Below are 8,078 nucleotides of genomic sequence, written 5' to 3'. Positions count from 1 at the left end.
TTCAATTATAGCAATTCTTCTAAAATTCAAATTTTTTATGATATTGGTTCCTTACGCTTTGGAATGTATCAAGCAAAGGACATCAGACAATACGATATAATATGATAATAAAGGACATGCGTTTCACTGGGAACGAAAGAGGGCAAATGTTGACTACTCCTCACAGTATACATACTTATTTGCTTAATTAAGTGGCCCTAACAACTAATCTTCAATAGATACTGGTTCGAATATGCTTAGGAGTAATTATCGCTACTTCGTCTTTATCAATAAACAAGATGTTTAGCGTATATCTTTTTTCTCCCACTGCAAAATCAAACATTATTTTTGCTAGAACATCGGTTTTTTTTTATAACTACTACATGATCAAGCTAACGACACCGATTGATGCCAACAATATCAATATCAAATATTGTTGCTGGTGCGGTAGTCCTCACATTCCCGCTGAGATTCAACTGACTTTTATAACGCAACAACTTGTGCTCTAAAGTTTTGAAAAATATTTCTTTACACTAGTTGCTTACTGAGCTCATAGTAGTACGTTTTGAAATTGTATTTCTTCATAAATCCTCTTGGTGAATTCTTTAACAACTCCAAAAATATACGTAATCACTGGTAATCAGATCATAATCTATAAGAGACCCTTTAGTTACCTGCTTATACTTCATTTTGTTCTTATTTAAACCATTCAAGGTTTTCCATCTTCATTATACTCAAAGTGCTTGAAACATGATATTCGATCGTTCATTATTTCTTTATTAATTTAAATAAATATTACACGTATTAAGGCATGTTTATATAAGTTAACACCCACGGCCTCTCAAATCCGGCCCTGCGCTTATTTTCATTAACGGCATAATTATGCGGTATTAATCCATCGCCTGATTACTAACAAACGTGATATCAACCAGTTTATTTGGTCCCGTTTGGGCTTTTTAGCTCTCAACTTTTTAAGCGAAGCTCGTTAACTTTTACTTTGGCTACTGACGAAGAAATACGTAATCGTTTAATATTTTTTATATAATAATTAACCTATATATAACCTTTAAATAATTGACGTAGTTCATTCTCATCATTCATTCTCTCTATTGGCTACACTCAGCTACACTTTATTTATATGTTTATTTCATAGAGTTGACTGCTAATTTCATTACACTGCTAAAATAAATACAGGCAACTATAATTTTAAAAAGTTCTTGAAATCTTCCTATATTGTACACAAATAAAAACAGATATGATCAATGTCGAGATAACCATTCTGCAAGATTCAATCTTTTCTCCAATGTACCTTATCGCAGCTATGAAAAAGTCGAAAAGTCACTTGATTCCAGATGGTTTTAAGTCCTTCGAGTTTCACGTTGTAACACCATCAGCAAAAAGGAATAAATTGTTTCTTAAGATTGTCGGTATAGCCTAATCTATTGCAGATAACTCATTTCAACTCGGAATCTATTATTACGGTGAGCAAATGATATTAATTGCATTTCAGGATCTAAGTTCTTTCAGATGCAGATGACCCAGTTAGACTTGAACCTTCTATAGAACCTTCTTCATCACTTTTTGTTCCTGTTTGTTACAAAGGAAGTTTGATATTGAATAATTTTTTTTACAAATCAACGGTCCTAACAATAGTTACGAGATCAATGGCGAAATGGCTTAAGTACACTCAAAGAAAAATTGTTTACTTGATTAACTTAAACAAAAAGCATATTTCGTAAGTAAAAACGATAATTGTGTGGAGCTAGACAGAGCTTGCCCCATTGCAAGTTTTGTAGACTATATGCTTTAATATCGCAAGAAAAGATATTTGTATGACTTCTATGTAGTTGCGTATTCTTACCTGGACGAAATTTTAAAGGTTGAATTTTAATTAAGACTATAATATCTTTAACTCAGAGAGTATCCTTATGCTCGCGGTAATCAAAATGTATTAAAACACTCAACGCTCACCCCAAATATATGAAGATTATGAAATCAGATAGGTTCTTGCTTATTAAGTAGGGTCGACATTCTTCCACTTCACCTACCTACCGATTTCTGATCTATTATTAATAGTTATTATTAATTTAAAAATATACCAGAAAATGGTAATAAATAATTTACATGAATATGTTACAATATCACAAATATTATAAAACCTATTCAAAATCACTTATAATTATGCACAAATGTTGTTAACTTAATCTTTGAATAATAATAAAAATAATTGAAAAAACTTGGTTTAATTCCCAAGCAAATACTGATAAAAATTTGTATTTCCATTGCAAATGAAGTAGAACTACAACTGTTTATTATTATATTTATATACCATGCAATTCCATTTGTAAGCACCCCCTTCTATGAGCGATAACAATTGATTTTCGATTTTGCAGCAATTTACCCCAGTTATCCGTATCTGCTGCTTTGAGGGTACTTAAAACCTATTATTTTATTTAAGCCATTGTGTACATTCTATGGCAATGCAGTGACAAACTCTATTATTGTGATGACTATAATAGCAGGATGCGTACGTATCTATGATGTTGTAATGTTACATTTGTAAATAGTGTAAAATTTATCATATCAAGTGAAACAGCTTACATATTTGTACCATTAATGATAGTAACATGCACTTTTTCCAATTGAACATTATTTTCAATTTTATTGGCACAACTCTCCCACTGTGATGGGATAATATATCATGCATTGTTTGCATCTTTGAATAGTTTTTCTTTTTTCTTAGTTCATAGGCGCACACACAACTGAGAAAAGCTTTGAGCACACGCGAAATGTATCTGAATCCAGTTCCGAATGCAGCTGCATAATTTGATGATTAATAGAATTTATTATTGAAAAGGTAAAATTTTATTTGGAAAAAATAATGAGAGTTATAAGATGTAATGGTTTTTTCCCTTAAATTAAAAAAAAAAAACATTTTAATTATATCTAGAAAAATCACTTCTAGTTTTCCAAAGTTCAATTAAAATTTTATATTTATTGGGAATGTCAACGTACTTTTTACGTCTACTTCCAATATCTGAATTTTAAGACACCCACAATTTTTCTAAAGAATTAAATGAAATCGAAATTACTTATTCAATCGAAAAGTAATTATATTATCCACTCATTGTATAATTGAAGTTTCATTAATAAGTGTACTTAATAGACTCAACAGATGGTTGAAAAAATCATTTAATTATTTCAAATTTACTATGAAAGAGAAAGAAGTAAACTTTGGCTTAACGCTTTACACAAAGTTATTCACAATTCATTAATTAAAAATTAAAAAATTTTTTTTGTATAATAGCAATTCATTGAAAGTTCCGCTAAACGAACGCTCTCATATATATATATTAATATTTCCATTTACTATAGCATGAACTGAAAAGGTGCCAGCAATACACCTAATAATTATAAAATAATTTTGTATTTTAAATAAAACAAACCAGAAAAAAAAACAAATTAATAAATAAATTAATTAATAAAAAAAATTGCAATTATTATGTAACAAAAACTTATTTCTTTAACATATTAAAAATTATATGTTATCGGTTTCGTTTTCTTTTTCTGTAGATTACAATTCTTACGAGCTTTTACTTTTTTTGAATTATTTTATTTTTTAATAACTCATCGAATAAGCCTTTATCGTGCACCTTCCCCTTCGCCGAAGGCATCCCTCATGGTTCTGTTTTAGTTCTGATTTAACAGCTATACACGTCAGACCTTCCTTCCTCACTCCCACTTCCCACTCCCAATCAAGCAATTGTGCTATGCCCATGAGTGTCTGATGTATATAAAATCCAATTTCGCACGCAGAATCTCTGACATTCTCACTAAATATCCGGCTAATCTAACCAGGTACTACACCACCTAGAAACTCAAACTCAAGCGAACAAGATGTCGACAATTACTCTGACGGGTAGACGGAACGACCGCTTAAGACTATTCAGCTACCGAACAGATATCGCATATCTGTTATACCACACCCATCCAATTAGTCTACAAATTTAAATATCTTGGAGTTACGTTTATTCCCAAACATAACTTCATTCTGCACATATCCCAAGTCGTTCAGAATGCCATCTTCCGACACATCCAACTAAAGAATGCTTTGCGTAAGCATAAACTTCTTAACGTTTCGACCAAATTACTTTGTTCACCCCCTATTCATCTACGCGTTCCCGATTTAATTCTATCTAAACTCGGCGCAAATGGTACGTTTACGCATTCTTGAGAGGAAGAAACTCTGCGACTGTGTCAATTACAGACGCAAGTTCAATAGCCGAGCCAAACTTGTACAAGCTCTTTTCCACAGACCTCTCCAATCTCTTGCTCTATACTTTGATGAGACGGATCGCACCCCACACTCAGTTCCATTCCATTCTAAGTATTTTACCTTAAAACCCTGACAGTATTTTTATGTTGGATTTGCTTGGTATTCCAATGTTGTATATGTACTGCAGAATTTTTTTTATATCCTGAACTATACTATACCATAATATAAACTATTAATAGCTAATATATCTTATGTTTTAATGGTGAATTACAACAGTTTTTTTCTGATATTTTACAGACTCACGTTATAAAATCGCAGTTCTTTTGAGTCTATACACACTTCACACTATATGAGTTAATGTTCATTAACTGCTCTATCCTTTGGAACGAGTATATATGTTAGTTGAGTTTCAACTGTCTATTAACCTCTTAGCGCAAGAAGGCTCAAACAAGGTTCTTACGTTTGTTCTTCTGTATTGTGATCACTCATAAGAGAGTGCAGAAATTATTCTAGAAATTCTCGCATTTTTGCAGAAATTTCTTTAGAGAGACAACTCTCGTTGTTCACATGTTTTACTTAAATTTCTGATAGCAACTGCACTGAAAAAAACTATGTAATAAACCTTAAGATTGTAAAGCCAAGACTTATTAGCGTTTTTTCAACTTTCTCTTTTAAGTGTGAAAGTAATTTGCATAGATTTTTTAGTCATCGATTAAGATTAGTTGCATATGTATATATTGAGATACTTCCGCTAGAGTCAAGCGTTTATAAGTTAAATGGAATAAATAGTATACTGAACATTAATGCAATGTTCATCTAAGCCCATAATAACTTTTACATTATTAGATTAAAGTATGCTTGAGGTTTTGGGTGCATACAACTATTTACATATATTGACCAAAACTAAACCGCCAACATCCGCACATACGCACTTAATAGAAATTAATGATATGTAACTCGAATTATAAGTGCAATATCATTAGTTTCACGTCGTTGACCAAATTAATTATAAAGCACAAAATTTTGTTTGGATTTCGGGTCGATTTGCTCAAAAAAAAGTATACTTAAAAATATTGTAAACAAAAATAAAATTTAAATGTAAACAAAAATTACCTAACCGAAAAAGTTATTCGATTATCAGGAACGTCCATATGAGCATGTGACAGTTGACCGTTAGTTTCGATTGTAACCTTCTACCGGCGAGATACTTTGAGAATCTATTTGTGTTCAAAATGTTTATCGAAGCAATTTGTGTCATTTTTAACACATTAGAGCTGGGCTAAGTCATGGTTCTGGACTAACGCCCAAAATGTTTGGTTTCCATTTATACTGCTTAGTGACAGTTTTTGTGTCTTTTTATTGTCATTTGTGTTTTATTGTTGATTGTTTATTGTTTATTGTTTGTTAGGCTTCAGAAATACTAATTGCTTCTGTTTTTTTCTCCAGTTTAACCATAATTCATAACCAGAGTTTTCGGTACGTTACCCATATTTACAATATAAATGCAAAGGGTTTTTCGATTGTCGATTTGTGGTAAAAACTCTGTTCACAGCTGCTCGCGTATGTGGGAATAAAAGGCAAATGTTATTTTCTTTTCCGTGTAAAAAAAGCACAGATTATTGAATGCAATGTCATGTTTCTATGTTTTTTTTCACTTTCTTTTAATGAAGTTTGACTTCATTGATTAGCGACTTCCTCCTTAAATTATAATTTCTATAATTTAATTGCAATTGTAAGATTTTAATGGGCGTTGTATCCATTAATAACCGAACTGCTACTTGGATTTGTTTTATTGTTGTTGTATGTCTTCGAACTTTCAGTTTTGGTATAATTATGAATTATGACCTTTGAAGAGTGCATTATAAGAGGTTTCACAATTGGTAATCTATAGGCAAGCAAATTGTTTTTATTTTTAACAAAAAATTAAAAAATTACCCACGAAAGCCAATGACATAAGTATTAATATCATTATTGAGCCACTCCCAAAATCATACCAAGCAAATTAAATTTATATACAATACTACATATCACAAAACTAACACCAACAACTTCCTGGCATCAATGCTGGGAAAATCGATTGCTGGTGAAAGATAGGAAGATCTGAATGCAAACTTCTACGTAAGTCACAATTATGTACACATGATAATGATGATAATTGGATCATGTTTGGACAATAGACCACACGTACAGATATGTATACAAAGAATTTAGTACCACTTTCAACTGTGGAAGAGACTCAAGATACTATTAAGAAGCTGAAATATGATAAAAGTAGAAAAGACACATAGCCCAATGTTCCCCTGGGAACGCAATGGAATGAAGAAGCAGGAAAGACGCAATTGTAGTTGAATTACTGAAAAAGGACAGAACCAAGTTTAAGACACTAACAACTCATAAGTATACTGAGCACATTTAGGTAAAAGAAAAGCTCCCAAAAAATCGGAATATCTGCATAGTTATCCATAAGAAACGAGATAAGGTGTACTTTATAACTATAGAGAAATATAGTGTCTAAATATAGGATTCAAAAAACTATAACATTCAAATATCATTTTCTATAAAACTTGTTCAAGTATCAATCAATATTTCTCAATGTATCTAATATTTGCTTATTTTTAAAGTTTCAGAATTTCAATAGTTGTGTTGAGTAGCTTAGGTTAGTACTTAGGTGAGTTCACAAATTGTATCAAAATTTATATGTTAAATATAAATATGTTAAAAACTAAATCTCATGATAATCTGACCCAAACAAATTCAAAATATAAAGTATTTTCAATATCTAGAAATGGTATCTAGAAATGGTATGGTTCAAAAGATGATACATAGTTTGTTTAGGTCATGTCAAGTATAAAAGATTTCAACATAAATGTAATTATCAGATAATGGAAACAGGCTTGAGTAATTCTATAAGATTAGTATAACTAAACAAATAAAAAATAAAACAAAGTACTTTCTGTCACTAGTACTTTGTAAAGACACCCAAGACACTCAAGAGTAAAATGAATTTCCTGAGAGTCTTGGGACCTACGTCATTGTTGACAACTATTAGTTCGAAGTTGTGAAAGACTTTGTTTATTTTGGAGCCAGCGTTAACTCCAAAAATAACTTTCAGCCTAAAGATTTGACTAGAAATCACTTTTGCCAACAAATTTTACTTCGAGCTAAGTACTCTAATAAAGAAATAAAGCCTTCTTTCGAGAAATATAAGTTACGCTCAATAAGTCCCTTATCATGTTTGTCCTGCTACAAAAGTTTGGACAATAAACAATAGAGATAAATAGAAATTAGAAGCACTCGAGAGTAAATTGTTTGGATAATGTAGGGTCCCTTAAGCGTTGAGAATGAGTGTCGAATTAGATGATACATGAGTTATGAGCTACATGAGTTATATTACGACAATAATATAGTTGGCTTTTTATGCAAATGAAAGAAAATATGCTAAATAAATGTATTTAATTTGGTGTCCACTGGAGGACAATGCGGCAGAGGCGACTACATCTTCGGTGGAAGAACCAGCTGACTAACAATCAGAAAAATAATTTGATTGATTTAACCAGATTTTAACTAAATCTCATGTCAGAACCACATGTTGCTTATCATATCTTTACGACATAAGCTAAAATTTCTCTAACAAAATGTGTAGGGCAATTTAACCAGAATGTGGTTAGAGCTTATTTTTCTGAGTGAATATAAACATACTCAATACTGCCATCTATCAACAACAAAGCACTGATCGGACTGGCTAGAGAAGGCTACTGGATGCGGCTAAAAACGTCTCACGTCTGTGACGGCCTATTATTATAGAAAAGTTGAATTTGTTTAT

Source organism: Teleopsis dalmanni, chromosome 1 (assembly GCF_002237135.1).
Source record: "Teleopsis dalmanni isolate 2A chromosome 1, ASM223713v2, whole genome shotgun sequence".
Lineage (NCBI taxonomy): Eukaryota > Metazoa > Arthropoda > Insecta > Diptera > Diopsidae > Teleopsis > Teleopsis dalmanni.
This window is presented reverse-complemented; position numbering follows the sequence as displayed.